The 22,215-nt window shown below is 41.0% G+C and overlaps 1 protein-coding gene across 1 annotated transcript in view; it reads left to right on the plus strand.

Moving 5' to 3' along the window:
- Nucleotides 1–18,221: 18,221 nt before the first annotated feature.
- LOC115225878 (glutamate--cysteine ligase catalytic subunit-like) overlaps nucleotides 18,222–22,215 on the plus strand; it is a 43,249-nt gene continuing 39,255 nt past the window's right edge. The window contains exon 1 of the mRNA XM_029796870.2: nucleotides 18,222–18,483. The gene's annotated coding sequence lies outside the window, so the exon portion shown is untranslated. The remainder of the gene's footprint in view (nucleotides 18,484–22,215) is intronic.

Here is a 22,215-nt window from a genome sequence, read left to right on the forward strand (position 1 = left end):
TCTGGAATTGCGGCTACTTTGTTGCCAGGCGGCAGGACAGCTCACTCCACTTTCAAGCTTCCGCTTCACTTAGCGAAGACTGAGACACCAACTTGCAACATCAGTAACAGCTCCGATCAGGCAGAAGTCTTCAGACGATGCAAGCTTATCGTTTGGGATGAATGCCCGATGGCCCACAGACGTGCTCTTGAAGCACTAAATAGATCTCTCAGAGACATCAAACACTCTTCACCTCCGATGGGAGGCATAACACTTCTTCTTTCAGGGGACTTCCGACAAACACTTCCCGTTATTCCCAAAGGGACTACAGCTGATGCAGTAAGTGCGTGTCTTAAGTCATCCACATTGTGGCCACTGGTGAAGACTCTCAAACTTCACACCAATATGCGTGCTCATATGCGATGTAATATCACATCAGCTGCATTTCCTCACACCCTCCTTGCACTTGGCGAAGGCAAAATACCAGGGGATGAAAATGGTAATATTGCCATCGATTCCATTTGTACCATTGTTAAAACGCCTTCTGATCTCAGAGATGCAGTGTTCCCAGATCTACAAGCTAATTATCAGAATATGGATTGGATTGGCCAAAGGGCTATTCTGGCCCCGAGGAATAAAACTGTTCACCATATGAAATGCTAAAACTCATTCTTGGGGAAGTCTATGTATATCAGTCTATCGATACAACTCCTGACCCAGAGGACGTCATCAACTATCCAATAGAGGTACTCAATTCCTTTGAGCACCCCGGACTACCACCACACATTCTCAAACTTAAAGTTGGTGCCCCTATAATGCTCATCAGAAATTTGGTTCCCCCAAAACAATGCAATGGCACACGTTTGATCGTTAAGTCCTTATCTCCCACCGTAAACTTATATCAATATTTGCCTGAATAATCATCATAATTCAGTGCAATCATTAACAGTACTTTCAAGCAATTCAGCCCCGAGCATCGCCGGGCAATTCTGCTAGTTATATATATATATGTATATGATCTCCCTTTGCAGGCTAGCAAGGACACCGTGATGGTGTCGGCTCTTCTAGTGACGTCGATAGTCGCCTGGGGCTAAATGCATCAGTAATACCCCCACCACCCCGCCCTGTCCCTAGCCACATTCAGATGGCTGATCCCGCTTATATTATAGAGCAGTTACTGTTTATACCTCGCTCAGAGATTTATTATTGTCTTCGAACAGATTTTCTACGCCAGTGACTGTAGTTACTGTGAAAATCTATATATATCTAGCCTGTACAGGAAGTCCCTCAACGAAGAACGGTGCTTGCCATGCGCTGACAAGAGGCAATTACCTCGAAACCGGTCCGTGTGTAGCATCCGTATCTTCGGGGAGGCTGATCTCCCTTTGCAGGCTAGCAAGGACACCGTGATGGTTTCGGCTCTTCTGATGACGTCGATAGTCGCCTGGGGCTAAATGCATCAGTAACACCCCCACCACCCCGCCCTGTCCCTAGCCACATTCAGATGGCTGATCCCGCTTATATTATATATATATATATATATGTATGTATGTATCCATACATATTATATATATACATATATACATATATATATATATACATATTATATATATACATATATATATATATACATATTACATATATACATATATATATATATATACATATTATATATATATATATATATATATATATATATATATATACACATATTATATATATATATATACATGTTACTCTTTTACTTGTTTCAGTCATGTGACTGTGGCCATGCTGGAGCACCGCCTTTAGTCGAGCAAATCGACCCCAGGACTTATTCTTTGTAAGCCTAGTACTTATTCTATCGGTCTCTTTTGCCGAACCGCTAAGTTACGGCATCAGTTGTCAAGCGATGGGGGAGGGGGCAAACACAACACACAAACATATATGCTAAAATGGAAATAACAATGGGGCATGTTCGGTATATCTTGCTTTATGATTTCAATAAAGGCAACAACGCGACGGAAAGTGCGAGGAATATTAATGCAATATATGGGGGTCGGACAATAAACGTAAGCCAGTGTCAACGGCTGTACCAGAAATTCTGAGCCAGAAGCTGCAACCTAGAAATGAACCTTGAACTGGAAGATCTGTAGAGCTCGACGAGGATGTCTCGCAAAACCTGGTGGAACAAAATCCCACCGTAACTATTGAGGAACAAGCACAGAAACTTGAATTTGGTCGGTCAACCATGCATCGACACCTGGATGCCATTGGTAAAGCCAGCAAATTGAGTCAGTGGATTTGTCACAAACTTTCTGAGTCTAATCGCATGGAGAGAGTGAATATGTGCTCTTCTTTATTGTCACGTCTCAAGAACGAACCTTGTTTGGACCGAATAGTGATTGGTGACGTGAAACGAATTCTCTATAAAAATGTCACGGTGGGTAGGGAAAGGAGAAACACCGGCACCGCAGGCTAATGAAGGTCTTCACTCACGTAAGTTGTTGTTATCTGTTTGATGGGATATGAACAGTTTCGTCCAATTTGAACTTTTAAACCCGAACCAAACGATAACACTGGAGATCTTCTGCGAGCAGCTTGGGCGGCTTAAGACACTACTAGAAGGAAAACAAATAACCAGCTTTGGTTTCAAGATGAGAGGTGTTCTTCCATCAGGATAATGCTTGGATACATACAGCGAGGATGACACCGCAAAGGCGGGAGCAGTTTGAATGGGAAACGATGTCCCACCCTTCATATTCACTGGACTTTGCCCTAACTGATTATCATTTATTCCACAGTCTTCAAAATCATTTTATTTTTTATTTTATTTTATCTAGTTTCAGCTCACGAGCTGTGGCCATGCTGGGGCACCGCCATTTGGACAGAAAAAAATATAAATTCTGTAGACGAAGTCAGAACAGTAGCAGAGGAGTATTTTTCATCATGGACAACTGAATTTTGGAAGAGGGACCTTGCAAGTTTACCAGATAGATAGAAGAGCATTGTAGAAAATGAAGGAGATTAAAAAAGAAAGTTCTTAATCTTAATTTTAACAAATAAAAAAGTATTTAAAGACCAAATTATCTATAGGATGACCCATTATATATATGTGTGTCTGTATATATATATATGTGTGTGTGTGTGTGTGTGTGTGTGTGAATAAATAAATGGAGTTTAACACAGGTGTTAAATCAAATATTTTTACTTTCGACACATGTTTCGAAAATTCCACTGATACTATTCAAAAAAATAAATGGTATAAAACTCAACTTGTGTGTCTCTGTGTTTAACTTCCCGGCACATCTCCTCCTAGCCAACAAATCGTTGAACCACCAAAAATGGGTCACTTAAAGTTTTGGCGAATGAAAATTGAACTGCGCTATTTCTGTTCCGAAATTCATCTCGCACGTGCAAAAATTGATAATGTGTTTGTTTAGGCCTTATCCCATGCATTGAATAGTGAACTTTACTCAGTCAGCTGTTTGACGTGAACTGTGTTCACCACGCGTGCAAGCATACGTAAATTGCATAAAAAATAAAAAATCAAGATATAAAAACGAATCGCCGTAAACATTGTAGAAATTCTGCAAAGAAATGAATTTTCGGGATGTAGCCTGAAGGGTTTTTTCGTATTAATCGTTTGGTCTTTGTGAACAATTGTTTTCATAACATTTTTAACGCTTTGAATTAAATGTGGCCATTTTGCGTTTGAATCACTTTAACCAAATTTTAGCAGGCCGGATTTTTGATCATCATGATACATCGCCAGCGACTCCTTGAAACTCTCCCCTGAAATCCCCGTTGAGAAATACTGATCTAAAAGAATAATTCAACAATGCAATTATTTGATCAGCAAAAATTTATGAAACGCTTCTACGTACTTCCTATTGAGGAAATGGAACACATAAGCGCAAAAATAGAGGGCATTAAATGCTTGATTTTAAAACCAAAATAATTGAATTTTGATTGAACTTCATCCAAGTTTAGCTTAATTCGCGCGTGCATAGAACGCACGAGCGCACGAGCCGGGCAATACTGCTAGTATATATATATATATATATATATATATATATATATATATATATATATATATATATGTATATATATATATATATATATAATATATATATATATATATATATAATCAAAATAATCAACAAGAATATCCAGAGGTAATGCAGTGCGATCGTTTCAAGCAACTCCATTTAATTGACCAATACAATAATTTTTGTGTGACTTCAATCGTAAGAAGATATAACAATAATGTCAACATTGCGTTGATAGCACGTGTTTTTAATCATTTAATAAGCGAAAAAATTACCAAAAAAAAAAGATTACCAACACATTTTGTTGTTTTAAGCATTCAATATGCATTTAAAGTGAAAAAGTAAAACGGTAAACAACCCATTTTGTAGTTTCCAGAGTAGAAAAAAGAAACTGTAAAAAAATTAAATATGTCATAAACAAATAAAATATTTCGTAAACAATGCATGCGAGCACAGAGACAGCAATTTAGCGACCTTTATGTCAGACAGATAGAAGTTGTCATTTGGCATGATACGGCAACATAATTTTTTTTTTCTGGGATCTTTTCAATCTGCGAAGTTTCAAGGTGTTTAGTTTTAAAAAATTAATTCAAAAATCTGGTCATCATATTGAAAAGAATCCAGAAGGATCTTTCCCAGAATCGTTAGCACACCTTGCAAAATACTGGGATCTGTTATTTTATTACCCATTAAGGGCCAACATAGAGGGGACAATACAGCATGATCGGGGTCACACATAAACGAATGATACAATAAAACTTTACATGAGTAATGAAAACGAATGGGTTACAATACAATAAATAACAACAGTAAATAACAAACAATAATTACAAACAACAGGTTACAAACAATAATATACACGGTGAGATGTTAAAAACGGGTATGCTCCGACCCCGCGAGCCCTGTCTTAAAGACACCGATCTACTGTAAGTCACACTAGCGTGTTCACGCAGCGCCTTTCACTCCCAAAATGCGTGCTACACGCGTCCATCGTTTTCTAAACTCACTCTGTGACAAACACCTCCTTTCCAGCCCCACCTTCCTTTTCAAATGAAAAGCGAACATATTCACGAGGGCGAGGCCGGAGACGCAGGTGTGTATCACTATACCTTTCATTCTCGACTTCCATATCACCTCTCTCATAATTGCTACTATCACGAGAAAGAAATTCTTACCTTCTTCCGTTGGGAGATGCAGCGGGTTAATTTTTACAATTGGGCAAGACGGAAAGACGGAAAGACGGAACACGATGACCGATGCGATAAACACATTGGCCACATCTGCCCTCCCTTTCAAGAATAGCCACCGCCAAGACCAGGTCCTGACTATGCTGGCCACCTTGCTGGAGACCTCAGCCCAGTTCTTTTCTATCTGGAGATCTGGGCCAACCCAAATTCCTAGCAACTTAATCGGGCCCTCCGTCCAACGTCCTACGATGCTATTCGAAGGCATCGACTTGCCCCTCCAGGTGCCGAGTTGCAAGCCGACCGACTTTTCCCGGTTAACTTTTGCTCCTGCCACCGTCTCGTAAACCTTAATGGTTTCATCTACTTGCTGCAGATGTCCCATCTTGATCTCGATGATAGTGATGTCGTCCGCGTAGGCTGTAACCGATCCTCCACCTCCTGGATTCATCGGGATGCCGTTCAGCTTTCTCAGTAATGGCTCTAGGGGCATCACGTACAAAAGCACAGGGAGCGGACACCCTTGGCGAACCAAACGTTTGATGCAGAACGGCTTTGATAAAAAGCCGTTCACCCGAACGACCAAGTCGATGTTATCGTACACCTAACTATATGATCCACCTGAGAAAACCAAAACCCAGTCCGAACCGCGCGAGAACAGAAACCAGGTATCGAATGCTTTAGCTTGGTCTAAATGGACCAGTGCCCCGCCCTTGCCAGCTTTTTTGCCATACCCTTCTACAGTGTAGCGTATAAGATGAAGATTATCCTGGATGGTTCTGCCGGGGACAGCACACGTTTGAGCCCCTCCAATTAGGCCATCCGTGACACGCGTCAATCTTTTTGCTAACACTTTGGCCAAAATCATCTCTGCGTTCAGCAGAGTGATGGGCCTAAAATTATCTATATTATCCCCCTTGTCTGAGTCCTTCCTGACCAGCGTCACAACTCCCCGGTGTACAGATCTGGAGATAAGCCCATTCTGCTGCCAGTTTGTGTAAACGCTAGCCAGTATGTTCCCAAACAAATCTGGCATACTTTTATACAGCTCGTAGGGAAGACCATCGAGACCCGGCGCCTTACCACCACCGCAGTCTGCTATGGCCTCAATAATTTCCCTAGTTGTGATCGACCCTTCACAGCTCTCCGTATCCTGCCCCGAGAGAGCGGCAGGCCGGCGAGGAAGTCCGTAAGGTCCATCCTGCAATCCGGCCCATCGCTTCCCCCGAAAAGCTGGGCGAAGTGTTCTGGATAGGTCCGACACATCTCCTCGGGTTTGTTTATCAAATCACCTTGCGCATTCACCACAGATCGAATTATGGAATCATTTCCATGTTGAGCTTCCACAACCCGTGCCCATCCAGCGGCCTTGATTCCCTCGCTCCAGATTGCACGAAGTCTAGATCTGACTATACACCCCATGTGTTTGGCTTCGAGGTGCTGGTTTAATTCCAGTCTCTTCACTTTCACCTGGGATGCGTCGCAAGATAACATGGCTTCCTCTAGGGCCTTAACTAATTCTTTTTCTTCCTTACGCCCTCTAGCCACTAATCTTATGCTATATCTAATAGACTCAAATTTAATTGCTCTTTTGAGGGCGTACCACCATTTGTTGTTGATAATGAAACCGGTTAACACCCTCTGTATTAGTACCTTGATCCGGCTCCTGTACTCCTCAATCGCCAAAAGGGACTTATTTAGTTTCCAGTAGCTGGAACCCTTACTATATATCCTATCTAGATTCAGTTTACATGTTACCAACTTGTGGTCACTGTAACTGACCAAGTGGAATTGTGGACGCGTAACTATTTCTTTATCTAATTTTATAATAAATATCCTATCTATGTAAGACCTAAATGACCCGTCGCTATTTGACCATGTCCACAATGGAGCGTTCGGGAATTCTATTCTGTAGGGATTTACTAGCTGAAAGTGACTTAGTAGATCCTGGAAACCTATGTTCGGTTTTCAATTGGGATTCGAACCGACACTATCTACGCGCGCATCGAGAATAGTGTTGAAGTCTCCTAACACAACTAGTGAACGTGACGTGCCTAGAAACTTCTCCAAATCTCGGTAATAATCAGTCTGACTTGAACTAGGTGCATAAACTGCAACCAGCCTGATTTCCTTACCACTGAACGTCAAATCTAAAACGACCAGCCTACCTTCTGGATCAGAAAAATCAACTTTTTCTCTGAAACTTGGTTTCTTTTAATTAGGACCAACACCCCACTCCGCCACCTGGTAGGCCTGGAGAAGCGAACCTCTCGTAACCATTCAGGAGCGGAGAGCAGATCTCTTGGCCCTTTTAATCAAGTTTCAGTAGCAACAATGACATTGTGCCCTGACGTCATTTAGGAAACGTCCTAGTTTCCAGCTCGACGCCAGGCCACGCACATTTATACATCCTACGTGAACAATCATTTAAATGACTTACCTCAGTCGGTGTCTGGAGGCGGAGGGTTATCCGCTTTCTCTTTTTTTCCGGGCTCGCGGTGTCGGGATGATGAGGCCATCATATATATCTCGGTAATGTCATGTCTGAGAGGGCCTACATCATTTCGAAACTCACTCTGTAACCTGTTATAATTTTTTGGGTCAGTCTTAAAAATAGAAAACCCATCCATACCTTCAGTTTCTATTTTGGGGGCATGAATTACTGCCACGGGCTTCGCTAGATCTCGATTCGAGCTGCGAACCGCCATGAAATAGTCTTCTACCTCACTTTTCCTTGGCCTTTTTTTTTACTTGTCATTTTTTTTCTCTTTTTCCTTCTCGGAAAATTTTTCTCTCATGGTTCACCGCTTCCCACCCCTCGCCTGCCTTTGCCTCTGGTATTGATGTCTGTTCCTTCGGTTTTGCTGTGTTTTCTTCTGTTTCATTTGTCTTTTTCTGATTCCTTGGTCTTGCAGTCCGACCTGAGGTGGCCCTTTTTTCCACACTGGAAGCATCGAGGTTGGCGACCCTTCACCACGACCACTAATCGGGTCTCACCAACCTCGATAATTTCTGTTATTTCTTCCAGTTTTGCTCAGTCTGCATAATAATACGAAGGCTCTATCCAAACCAATTACGTGGCTCCATCGCGGCAGCTTCCACTATGCTTATTTTTTTTCTTCCAAACCCATAGTGACTGCCGCGACGAGCCACTCGGGGTCCACCTCAGGGAGAATATTACTTCTAGTCACTCTCGGTGTTCTTCTGCCCATATATATATACTGGTAGAAGTACCAACTCCTCAGTCATTAGTGGGTCGACTGAATAAAGTCGTGGTGCCTTTTCGTACCCCATTCTTACTTCCACGGCGGCATACCAATTTCTTAATTGTCTACCGGGGGCCAAACATAGAAATGGACAGAACTGATGGGATCAGTAAAGCGATATGGCTTTACATATAATGTGACTTTAAAAATTTTAATAAAATATTAAAAAATCGAATGAAATTAACAATACAAAGACAATACAAATGAAGCGATGATCAGACCACGCTCCGACCCCGATCTATCACTGGTACCGTTTTTGCCGGGATTTTTTTGTTCTTTTTCCACGGCGGCATAGCGCCTACCTCGATTGACCTATTTGACCAAATGCCATATCGGCTTCAAACATTTTTCTATTTCGCTTTCAATTACATAATCTATTTTTTTCTTTTACTTTATACATTTTATGGGTGATGGTCTTTTTTTCAATGTCTTGTTGTATTCTTTTGGATGGGCCACTTTAATTTCGTTCCCCTCCTTTTTTAAAAGTTCTTTGTGTTTTCCTAGGTTATCCACGTTATTCAATTTTACTTTAGTTCCTGCTGCTGCAGCAAAGTCTAATTTTTTTGTTTTTTTTCTTTTCATTTTTTTTTCATAACTTTCTCCGCTGTATTTAAACTTTCGACTTCAATATTTTTTTCTTGATGTTGATGGTCTCGGTGAGTAAATATCCGTTGCGTCTTCAATAAGCACCTTTTCACAAATCTCCTCTTCACTTGTTACTTGTTCACTGTTGGGTTTTCTTGAGCTTGCCATAATGCAAGCCTCCCCACACAAATAAAGTTTTCCCAAAAATTGCACTTCAATAATACTATCGCGCTCACCTCCTCGTAAACAACCGCAATAATTCAACAATAATTAACACAACTCGCACGCGCTGGTTAGACTTGGGATCGATTCGCCGGACAAGGATTTTGGATTATTTTTTCCTGCCTCTTTACTTAATTTTTGAGAGCGGTCAGGTTCAATTCTAGTATTCCTATTTGTGAGAGTAATTGAGTTTATTTCAGATATTCTCATTTAAAAAAATCATCTCCAGCTAAATCGTGGTGAAATGGTAGAAGGAAAGTGTAAGAGCGGAGAGTACTGGATTGAGTTTGTTATTGTATTTGAAAATTGTAGTTGTTGAACCTGTTGAATTTATATTGTTATCGAAATTCCTTTCTACCCATTGTCGGGGATGGAAGCGGGAAGCTACGCTGCGGCAGCGGAAAAAAGCCTGTCTGCCGACACGGTGAGCATGAGGGAAGTTGAAATTAACAAGGAGTTGAAAAAATATAATACATTATTTAAGAAGGAAGGAGACTGCCTCCGGTTGACACCGCCAGCAGAAGCAGTGCAGAAAGCAGAAAAATAAAAAAATATTTACTGGACTCTTAACATAGAGTCTAAAAAGTGGAAATAGCCAACACAGAAGAAACTGAAGAGGCGTTAAATGCTATCAAGGATGTGGCCACATTTTACACACGTGGAAGGAAGTTCGGTAGAGTGGAGGTGCGCTTCGGGAGTAAGGAGGAAGCAAAAAGTACTCCACTGTACTTTTAAGAACTGCAAAGTGAGCACTCTTGCCTACCTATTGCAGAAAACGTGCTGCAAGAGTGAGAATAGGGAGAGTGCCCCCGGAGATAGACGAGGCGTGGTTGGTGGTGGCCATTCTCTTCAATTGCGAGGAGGAGGTTGAGATAATTAAGGTGGAGAGGTCGAGAGAGATCAATTGGTGGAGGTGTGGACTCGAAGTCCTACTTCATATTTCCCTACCAGATCTCCACATTATAGTAGAAGAGTTGGTACTCCCCGGTGAGACCTAACTGAGAGTTATGGCGGAAGGGAGGCGCCCAATTTGTTACAACTGTAGGAATAGGGGACACATGCAAGCAAGGTGTCCCCATAAAAAAGACCGAATACAAACAGAAGTGGAGGAGGTAGCTGTGGAAGAGTCGAAGGTGGAAACAGCGATTGATAGAAAGTGTGCAAGGATGGAGTCGGCACCAAAAAACAAGAAAAAAAAGAAAGGATGAAGAAGAGTAATGTAGTTGAGGAGGAGGGTTATGGAGAGAGTCGAACCACGGAACCAGAGATGTTAATAAGTTATGAGAATGAGGAAACAATTTTACTGGTGGAATATATAGGAGAGAGACAGAGGACAAAGGAAAGGGTGGATGAACTTGACAGAAGAGACTTGAAAGTAATGATTGCGTATATACAGAATGAAGAGATTGATAAAAAAAAGTTTAAAAAATAAAGAATAAAACCTGGGTGATAATGGGTGAGAAGTGGTATAGCAAGGACTCAAGAACATTACTAGTGGCAAACAGAAAAGCAGAGATGTTATTGGAATTGTTCGATAAGAAAATAAAAAATACAGAAATGTACTTCGAGTACAAAGTCATGCCGAAAACCGTAAAATTCGATGATTTGGTGGCAACACAGATCGATTTTTTTTTTAAAAAGGATGAATTACAATGATACATACATGAACATAAGAACAGTAAAATGGAACTGCGAGCTTGGGGTGGGGTGGGGCTCATAAGCCATTACATTTTTTTTTTCATTCGATTTTATTGTCATACACATTTTCATTTATTCGTTTTATGTACCCCACGTTTTGTGTTGTCCGTCTTTGTAATGTCCCCTCTTTTTTAGGCTAATAAAGATAAAACGACGTTGGTATTGCCTTGGCGGAGGTTTGCGCTCTCTGAGTGCTCTTGCTTATATGTGAATCGTTTTGGTTCCTAATGAACCCGCCCAGTTATTCAATATCTAAAAAGTCGTATGGCTGTGTGGCAAGAACCCTGCTTCTCAACCATATAGTTCTGAGTTCAGTCGCACTGCGTGGCACCTTGGGCAAGTGTCTTCTACTATAGCCTAGGGCCGATTAAATCCTTGTGAGTGGATTTGGTAGACGGAAACTGAAAGAAGCCCGTCGTATATATATATACGCGTCTGACCACTGTCCGAAGTCAGGACGCCATGATAGATCGTTAGCTCCTACACGCATTTTTTTCTCTCCTTGTTTCTCTCCTTGTTTTTTCCGTGTATCTTTCTGTCGAAGAGCGTAGGCTCGAAACGTAAAATACTTTTTCTATTCCTGAGCGCTATACTAATACATTTATTTGTTTGTACTCCACCTGCCTTCATCTGGTCATTTTGCCAGTTTAGCCAATAAAACACACGCACTATATATATTTGTTGTTACTGTGCTTCAGCGTTATTTATTTTTTACATTAATCTTAATCTTATTTCCGCCAGAGTTCTTTCGTCACACTCCTGTGACCGCATCAGTGGTCCTTTGTTTTCTTCTTTCTTATTTGTGTGTCTCTCCTTACTAATGGTCAGCCATTTTGTATTTTGTATTCCTAGGACCACTGATGAGGTCACAGGAGTGTGACGAAAGAACTCTGGCCGAAATAAGATTAAGATTAATGTAAAAAATAAATAACGCTGAAGCAAAGTAACACCAAATATGTAGTGCGTGTGTTTTTATTGGCTAAACTGGCAAAATGACCATTCCTAAATACAACACTATGTTTCAACACACGATTTCACATGAAAAAATCTTGCAAAAGAAATATATAAACGTATATATATATATATCTCGCGAAGGACCTGAGAGACCTGCATGAGGTGGGTGTAGGTGTCTTCAAAATAAAGCTGGACCTCTTCCTGTCAGCTGTCCCAGATGAACCAACTTCGCGGCAGGAGGTGCAGATGAGGGCAGCTGCATCAAACTCTCTCATGCACCAAATATCAATTCCTAAAAAGCATTCGTGAAGTAAAATTATGTAGCAACATCAAATGGCGGTGCCCCACCATGGCCGCAGCTCGTGAGCTGAAACTAGATAAAATAAAAATAAAGAAATTATATTTATGACGAGCTTCTTTCGGTTTCCATCTACCGAAGTTACGCACCAAGTTTTGGTCATCCCGAGGCTATAGCGAAAGACACTTGTCCAAGGGGCCACTCAGGGTCAATCTAGAATGACGTGGACGGGAAATTTCTTACTACAGAGCCACGACCGCGCCTATATTGTCCAGATATTTTAACAGCAAAATCTTATACGAACCCCTCAACGGTCACTAGTCTATATTATTGAAGGATCTTTTCGGTTTGACCGGCAGTTTTTTTTAAATAATTTCCACGTAACTAAACACTTTTAAACTTCGTATACTGGTAGAATGTGTTTATAAAACATCTTTTTCTCTTGGCTTTCTTGAGAAAATTCTATGGTTTGTTAGATATTTGTTGTCTTCAATTTCTGCAATTTCAACCAATCACTGACGTCTATTGAGATGAAAACATTCTGTGCCGTATGAATATGATTGGGTTTATTTATATTTCTGAAGAAAAAAGATACCCTTCCCCCACCCCTAACCCTAACTAACCCTAACTCTAACCCTAAAACAGATTGAAATGCAATAGATCGATACTAGGGTCATAATTATGGGTGACAATTTCACATGACACTGCTAGAAAAAACTGCCGTTCAAACCGAAAAGATCTTTATTGAATATTTCTTTGAAAAAAAAACGATTATTTCAATTTCAAGGAGATTTGACTGTTATTTCTAGCAGGCCGAACATCCATATAGAAGCCACCATATCAGCTTCTTTAACTACCGACCTACTAATTTTCAATTGTTCATACGCTTCGTCTCATTCGATACCTTGACCCCATTGTTTGTTTTGTCTGTCCTCGTATCGCCCCCCCCCCTCTTTTTCTCAACCTCATGGTTAATAAAGAAATTGACCTACTTATCCTCATCACTTTACGTCCTCTTTCCCATACCCTGTGTTGACTTTTTCTCAACAACACCACTACCAGCTATGCTTTGGCTTATATCAAAAGGCACATCACTGTTTGAAGAGACGGTAGTGTTATTTGCAACAGTGGCACACACAATACTCTACTTCTGCAGCAAAGCAAATTACTTCAACCGCAACATTTTCTTCAAAAGTTCGGCTATTTTGGTGTACGAACCAACACCCAAGTAAATGGCAATTGTATATCAATCATAGCAATTGAGCAAACCATTGTAGCAACTAGCACGGTGTTGGCATTATGAAGTGCAACATTTTTCAGCGGCAGACGACATTTCGGAGGTTGATTATTACTCTATTCAGAACATTTTTTTGGCAATCAACCGTATCACTCGACACTATTCTAGCTTAACTTTTATTGAGGGTGCACTGTCGTGAAATGCCTTTATGCATACTTATATGCATGTGAGTGTGTGGGTGTGTGTATACCTTACAATAGAAAGATCACTGCTGACCTCAATTGCATATCTCAAGTTTATTGCATAAAAACACATTTACATTCCTTCAATATTGCTGCAGACTTGCTCGTATATGCATACACAGACACAAATGCACTCAATATAAAAAAAAACATAAAGAAAAAATTATGAGAAAAAAGTGTGAACTTCTTGTGTTTAGAAATAAAGAAAAAGAAGGAAAACCTGTTTAAATCATGTCCAAATGTAACCACTCAACTTTGGGGTTCGAGTGGGCATTACGCCTCATTTTATCATTATTCATAATTTCATTCGTTTCTTTTATTTTTTTCTTTCTCACTTGATTGCCTTTTTGTATTTTTATTCCCCCGATTTTATGTTTTGTATTTGTCATTGTGCTGTGTAACATCTTTATTTAGCCCCTTGGTGGTAATTTAAAAAAAGGAGACAGAGAACGGCCATTTGGAATATCGTACGTTGAGTCAAGACTATCGTGGATAACACTATATAATTGGCCCTTCTATTTAGAACTATGACTAGAAATTGGTTTGTTTGAACCAGGATTTACTGGTCATACATAACAATCAAAGAAACAAATTTCTGAAAAATACACAATTGGAGAAGTTGCTGAGCAGGCTATAGAGAAAGGACGTGGGAAAGGATTTGTGAAAGGACGTGTCCGATATGAAAAGATACTTGAAATCTGACAGATTGAATGTAAACCCAAATTCCACAAATACAGATAAAACTTTTAATCACTGGTTTAGAACTTTCACCAACTTTATAGACTCACTACTCGGGCAAGAAGGTAGGATTAGCGATAAACTTTTGATTATGTGGAACGGAACGTATACGAACTCATCAGTGAAGCTAAGAACTACGAACAAGCTGTGAATACACTAAAGAGTGTGTACATTCAACCAAAGAACATCGTAATGGCACGCCATCTTTTAACCACAAGAAAACAGAAACCAGGGGAATCTCTAGACCAGTTCTTAAACGAACTCAAAATATTAGCGAAAGACTGTGACTTTGTTGCACTGAGTGCTGAGCAGTACCGGTCTGAAATGATTCGAGATGCATTTATAAATGGGTTCACTTCGAATCAAATTCGAATCAAATATTAAAAAACAAAAGTGTTGACCTCAGTACAGGTTATGAGCGAGCACGTTCACTAGATGTGGCGCAAAAGAGTTCCAGTGTATATCTAAACTCTGAGGGTGCCAACTTCAGTCCAACTGCACCCTTTGTAGCTAAGCCAATAGATTCCGCAAAGCTGGAAGGAAAACACTCTGCCGCGACCCGAAAAAGGAGACCCCTTCCCAATGTTGGTTTTGTAGCTATTCCAGAGACCGGCGGACTCACTGCCCTGCACAGAAAGCAGTCTGTCACAAATGCCAAAAAAATAGGGCATTTTGGAAAATTATGTAGGAGCAACGCAGCAACTGTAACACAGGATGATGGTAAATATGATTTGCCATTGGCAGTATGAGCTTCAACAGGCTCACCCTTCTGAGTAATCTTTATGGTTATACTGAACAATAGCTGCAAAGCCGAAGCATTAATTAATAGCGGTAGCACTGAGAAGAGCTTCATCAGTGAGAAGCTAGTGAACATACTCAACATCAAGACGGTCAAATTGAAGAACGTCATGGTATGGCTTCTGCATCTCTTTCTGCGGAATCCAAGGGATACTGCACTGTTTCACTAACCCAGAATAATCAGAAATACTATCATGTGAAACTGTACGTGCTCAGAAACTTGTGCACTGACCTCATTCTGGGTACTAACTTCCAAGAACGTCTGTATTGATTTCCCAGAACTTATAAGCTTTTTTGTATTTCCTCACTTCTGCTGTCTGCTTTTCTGGTAGTAACACACACACATGTGCCACCCTGCTATGTTCGTATATCCTTTTCTATCGACAAATTTTGCCGTCTTCCAATCTGTTACTTTCCGAATTAGTTCCCTATTCTCCTTGTCCGTCGACATACAAACGTAATTTAATTCACGGGGAGGGGAATTCTTTGTACTTTGTTGTGATTGCATTTCTTTTTCCTTTTTGGATCGTGTAGGAGTGAGATGGGTGGGTTCGGTGCCTGTAGGGTGAGGGTGGGTCTGAGAGGGTATGGGTCAGGTGGGTAAGGTTTGGAATTCCACATCACACTCTTTCAGTGAGTGAATGAATTTCTTTATTGCCTATAAGGGCATTCTTAGAAGATACAAAAGGAGGGGCCTGGGACAAACAAAGGACAGTCTTACAGGGGAAGGGGTAGTGGTGTTGGGGTTACAAACATGAAAACTGTGATGAAAAACTGTATGAGTTAAAAAATTTTAATGAATAAAAAATACTGAAATATATATTTTCCGGGTTTATTTTTAACCCGCCAATTTGGAACCATTGTCTTTTTTCTCCTTTTTGGGAGTGCAAGAAAACGTTTTCTTCCCTCTCCGTTTGACCGACTATACCAGCATTCATACTCAACTCCCTTACATTTGTCCATCTTTTTTCATACACGCTAAGAGGCAGGTACTTTCTCTCCAGACGGATCTTCCTTAAAAGGTGGAAGTTGAACCAACTTACCAACCCTTGTCCGGAGATTAAGTGGCCTGCCCCAGTCCCTTTTGCACGTGTCCTCCACACTCTCTTTCAGTATGGCCACTACGCAGAAAAAGGTTGCCTTCCTTTCCTTGTTCAGGAAGGGAGGCGGTACAATCTTAACTATGGTCTCAATCGAGAGCTGTACTCCTTCCACATCCGACATCAGTTGTTCGACATAGACTATCAACCCCTTCAACTCCCCCACGGTGTACGAAGACATGCGTGACAGTTTCACTGACGCGCCCGCACCTCGAACATGTGGGGGGGGGGTGTTGAAACCGTGTCTACAACCTCTCTCGAACCGGTAAGACCGATCAGTAGCACAACCAAGCCAAGGATTTCTGGAAATTATCCATATGCCTCGGCCCGAATGTCCTTCCGAACAGGTTGGCCAGTTGTTCGTCATCAAAGCCTAGAGTCTCCCACAGGACGTCATCGGACTTAAACTCTACCAACCCTCTATAGAAATCCGCAGTGGTAACCTCGCTGCCGGTATTGCTCGCTCGGGCAGCAGATAGGGCGCTTCATAAGTGGTGATTTCCCCTTCCACAAAAAGCGGAAAAGGATCCGTTCCAGCTCGGTCAGTCACAAACCAGGGCCAGGCACGACGGTCAGGCGGTAGGTTATCACATGCTATAAACACCTGTGCAACCTCAGTCCTCCCTGGGTTATGGCCGTCACCTTACTCGTTACCTCACTCCAGTTCTTCTCCACCTGAAGATCTGATGTAAACTAGATTCCGAGCAATTTAACCGGGCCCTCCGTCCAGCGTCCGACGACGCTGTTGGGAGGCATCGACTTGCCACGCCAGGTGCCGAGTTGCAAGCCGACTGATTTTTCCCGGTTAATTTTTGCCCCTGCCACCGCTTCGTATCCTTTGATGGCGTCTTCTACACGAGGTAACTACCCTTCATCAGATACGGTGATGGTAACATTATCCGCATATGCCGTCGCACTTCTACCATAACATAGATCTGGCCATCAAATTGAAAAGATCCCGATTCTGCCAGTTCGCTGCCTTCAGATAGGAAAATAATGATTTGTATTTTCCTCCTCCTTCTCCGTTTGACCGGCTACACCAGCACGGCCCCATTCATACTCGACTTGTGCACTGACCTAATTCTGGGTACTAACTTCCAAGAACGGCATGAAAGTATTACCATACAATACGGAGGACGGAAACCATCAAAAACATTTACTACGGTAACAGCTATGAAAACTGACCCCCCAAAGCTATTCGCGCATCTCAAAGAAGACTGTAAACCTATTGCAGTCAAATGCATGTGTGGTGATTCGTAAAAGTTTATTGTTCTTGGAGTAAGTTACAAAAAATTTCTAAGATTCTCTTGACTTGTAATTCAAACCGCCTCATGGACCCGACGTTACACCGGAAGATGACGAGGGGAGGTGCACTGAAACAGCCACTCTGAATAGTTCCGAAGCCTGATAAGCTGGCTGGGTTGTTAAGAAGTAGAATAACTGAGAGTGAAGGAATAGACAGGAATTTATAGGAGGTCAATCACCGTAGATACATGCGGCATACCAACAAAAAAGTTTAAGAGTAACGATCCTAATTACATGCTAAAAGAGTGTTGTCCCGACCTCATCTTCAACTCTTGTTTGTCAATGCTTTTTATAGACTGCCTTTTCTTAACATATTTGCTCAATCAACCACGCAATTTTCTACATTAAACATCCATTCAGTCGGTCTGTCACTCTACTCGCAAGTTAACATTGCGGTCAAATCTTATTGAAACTACATATATTCGTCTTCAAAATAGTATAAATTTCATAAAATGTTAACAACCTAAATACTGTCTGACACACATACAAAAAAAAAAATCCGACTGATGCAGCTTTATTAAAACTTAACTTAAACAGGAGAAGCATTAAAAATTAGCAGCAGCTGAAGCAACGAGTGGCTAGCGTTATTTTGTGCCAATACCTCATTGCATATGCTTCTTATTATTATTCGGGGGGGGTGTGATAAAAGTTTCAAACATTCTCAAAACAAACGATAAGGTTTTTTTTATCACTTCACAATTTTTCAACACTCGGCGTTTTTTTCTATTTCTAGAAACTTGTAAATTTTTTCATGTCAGCAGTTAACTAGTTGTATGTATTTATCTGCAGCAACAAATATACTGTAACATTTCAGAATTAGCAGACGCCGTCTCTTTCAACATCACAGTAAGTCCCGATGCTTTTATTATTATTATTATTATTATTATTCAGTAGATTTATTTTCATAGCGTGCTTTCACTTCACTACCGAGCGCAGCTCTGTAGTGCCTTGGGTTTATTGTGCTGTGGTTTGTTGTGATGTTCTTTCTTTTATTGTATTGAAAATGTTTTACGTAGGATGTGTGCAATGCCTACTAGTGCTATCTTCTGTGTGTTATATTTGTTATTCCTGGTGTAGTGCAGGCGCAATGGCCCAGTGGTTAGGGCAGCGGACTCGCGGTCGTAGGATCGCGGTTTCGATTCCCAGACCGGGCGTTGTGAGTGTTTATTGAGCGAAAACACCTAAAGCTCCACGAGGCTCCGGCAGGGGATGGTGGTGATCCCTGCTGTACTCTTTCACCACAACTTTCTCTCGCTCTTACTTCCTGTTTCTGTTGTGCCTGTATTTCAAAGGGCCGGCCTTGTCACTCTCTGTGTCACGCTGAATATCCCCGAGAACTACGTTAAGGGTACACGTGTCTGTGGAGTGCTCAGCCACTTACACGTTAATTTCACGAGCAGGCTGTTCCGTTGATTCGGATCAACCGGAACCCTCGTCGTCGTAACCGACGGAGTGCTTCCATCCAGTCCTGGTGTTTTTGTTATGTATTTGTCTGAATATTTTTTTATCATACTGAATGAGCCTACTATGATAGGAATTGCTTCTGTTTTTAAACTCCACATTCGAGTTACCTCTATTTCAAAGTCTTTGTATTTTGAAAGTTTCTCCATTTCTTTTAGAGAAACGTTGTCATCTGTTGGAATTAATTCATCAATTAGAAAGCATTTTTTTTATTGATAATCTCTGACAACTATATTCAGCATATTGGCCTTAATTTCTCTATCTGTGTGTATTGGCATATCCCATAGTATGGTTGCTTTCTCATTATTATTATTTGTTTTGGTTTTGCTTTTATTTATAATTGTTGCACCCAAGTTTCAACCAGAGATGTTAAAGGACTACAAGATTTTGCCTCTGATGATTTGTTTATATTTATTTCTTCACCTTAGATGTAATGTAATTGTGTGGAGGCGCAATGGCCCAGTGGTTAGGGCAGCGGACTCGCGGTCGTAGGATCGTGGTTTCGATTCCCAGAGCGGGCTTTGAGTTTATTGAGTGAAAACACCTAAAAGTTCCACGAGGCTCTAGCAGGAGTTGGTGGTGATCCCTGCTGTACTCTTTCACCACAAATTTTTGTCACTCTATCTTCCTGTTTCTGTTGTGCCTGTATTTCAAAGGGCCAGCTTTGTCAAACTCTGTGTCACGCTGAATCTCCTCCGAGAACTAGAACTATGTTAAGGGTACACGTGTCTATGGAGTACTCAGCCACTTGCACGTTAAGCAGGCTCTTCCGTTGATCGGATCGACTGGAACTCTCGTCGTCGCAACCGACGGAGTGCCACGTTGCCCTTTTAATGCGATTGGCAATTATTGAAGTAATTGTTATTGTTATAATTGAGTTATGTGGGAGTGGCTGTGTGGTAAGTAGCTTGCTTACCAACCACATGGTTCCGGGTTCAGTCCTACTGCGTGGTACCTTGGGAAAGTGTCTTCTACAATAGCCTTGGATCGACCAAAGCCTTGTGAGTGGATTTGGTAGACGGAAACTGAAAGAAGCTCGTCGTAATATATATATATGTATGTATATATATATATATATATATATATAATATATATATATATATATATATGTTTGTGTGTGTGTGTGTGTGTGTGTGTGTGTGTTGTGTGTTTGTGTGTCTGTGTTTATCCTCCCAACATCGCTTGACAACCGATGCTGGTATATTTACGTCCCCGTAACTTAGCGGTTCGGCAAAAGTGACCGATAGAATAAGTACAAGGCTTACAAAGAATAAGTCCTGGGGTCGATTTGTTCGACAAAAGGCGATGCTCCAGCATGGCCGCAGTCAAATGACTGAAACAAGTAGAAGATTATGAGTGAAGGCGCATGGTTCAGTGGTTAGAACGTCGGACTTAGAATCATGAGGTAGTGAGTTCGATTATTGGACTGGGCTGCGTGTTGTGTTCTTGAGCAAGACACTTTGTCTCACGTTGCTCCAATTCACTCATCTGTAGAAATGAGTTGCGGCATCACTGTTACCAAGCTATATCGGCCCCTTTGCCTTTCTCATGGGTAACATCGGTGGCGTGGAGACGGGTGGCTGGTATGAAGGGTGTGACTGTTGGTCTTCCATAAATAATCTTGCCCGGACTTGAACCTCAGAAAGGAATTTTCTACGCGCAATTCCATGGTCGTTTATGACTGAAAGGGGTCTCTACCATTCACCCTTTATATTGGTAGGGTACTCTTCAAAATTTTTAACCATTAAACAGCAAGAAAAATTTGCGTGAATGTGTATTGTGAACAAGCAAAAAATAAAAAGTATGTTTCTTATGGGTAATTTTTATATCTATTTTCACTTTAAATAAACAAAAGAAAATGTATCATCATTCTTAGTCTCCCACACAGTAAAATTTGGCGTGGCTGTGTGGTAAGAAGCTTGCCTCCTAATCACATGGTTCCGAGTTCAGTTTCATTACATGGCATCTTGGGAAAGAGTCTTCTGCTATAGCCTCAGGCCGACCAAAGCCTTGTGAGTGGATTTGGTAGACGGAAACTGAAAGAAGCCCAAAGTGCGTGTGTGTGTGTTTGTATTGATTTGGTAGTTGGAAACTGAAAGAAACCCGTCGTATAAATATTTGTCCCCCTCCTCTGATTGACAACCGGTCTTGTTATGTTCGCCGAGCTGGCGGCGAGCTGGCAGAAACGTTAGCACGCCGGGCGAAATGCGTTGCCGTATTTCGTCTGTCGTTACGTTGTGAGTTCAAATTCCGCCGAGGTCGACTTTGCCTTTCATCCTTTCGGGGACGATAAATTAAGTACCAGTTACGCACTGGGGTCGATGTAATCGACTTAATACCTATGTCTGTCCTTGTTTGTCCCCTCTGTGTTTAGCCCCTTGTGGGTAATAAAGAAATAGGTGTTGTTATGTTCGCCCTCTATAAATCTTTGCGTTACTGAGAAATTTTTAGAGCAAAAAAAACTTCTAAGCAAACAACTCTAGACTTGTTTTTTAAAAAGAAATCTATACGTCCGTCTACGAGTTCTTGTAAATCGGGGATCACGTCTACAAGTGATGTGTGCAAGTCTAGTTCGAGTGAAAGTGATTCAGAAAACGGTTATGATTAAAATATTTTGACATTCTTTTTACATTACATAAAATATTCTTTACATTCAACTGTTGTTTTATTACCATTTACTCACGAGTATTATAGATTTTATAGGTAAACTATTTTTCTGGGAACGAATTACGATTTATGACATTGCTACTATGGGAAATTATCGCTCTGCTTTACGAGTTTTCGCTTTATTAGCGGTTTGTGGGAACAGATTAACTCGTATATTGAGACATTGCTGTATAAATATTTGGTCTTTCAATAAATAGCAGTAATTGTGGGTGATACAACAGCCTACCCGACTCCTGTGAAATGAGGACTGCTATAACATGTGGTAGTTTAGCAGTACCATGTTTAATGTGGCACGATTTAATCGTAAATAATCGAAATAAATAAAGTATGGTAAAAGTAACATGTAGGTCAATGAATATATATATATATATATATATATATATATTATGTGTGTGTGTGTGTTGTGTGTGTGTGTGTGTATGTGTGTGTGTGTATATATATATATATTAT

The sequence above is a fragment of the Octopus sinensis genome, linkage group LG28 (genome assembly GCF_006345805.1).
Source record: "Octopus sinensis linkage group LG28, ASM634580v1, whole genome shotgun sequence".
In the NCBI taxonomy this organism is placed as follows: Eukaryota; Metazoa; Mollusca; class Cephalopoda; order Octopoda; family Octopodidae; genus Octopus; species Octopus sinensis.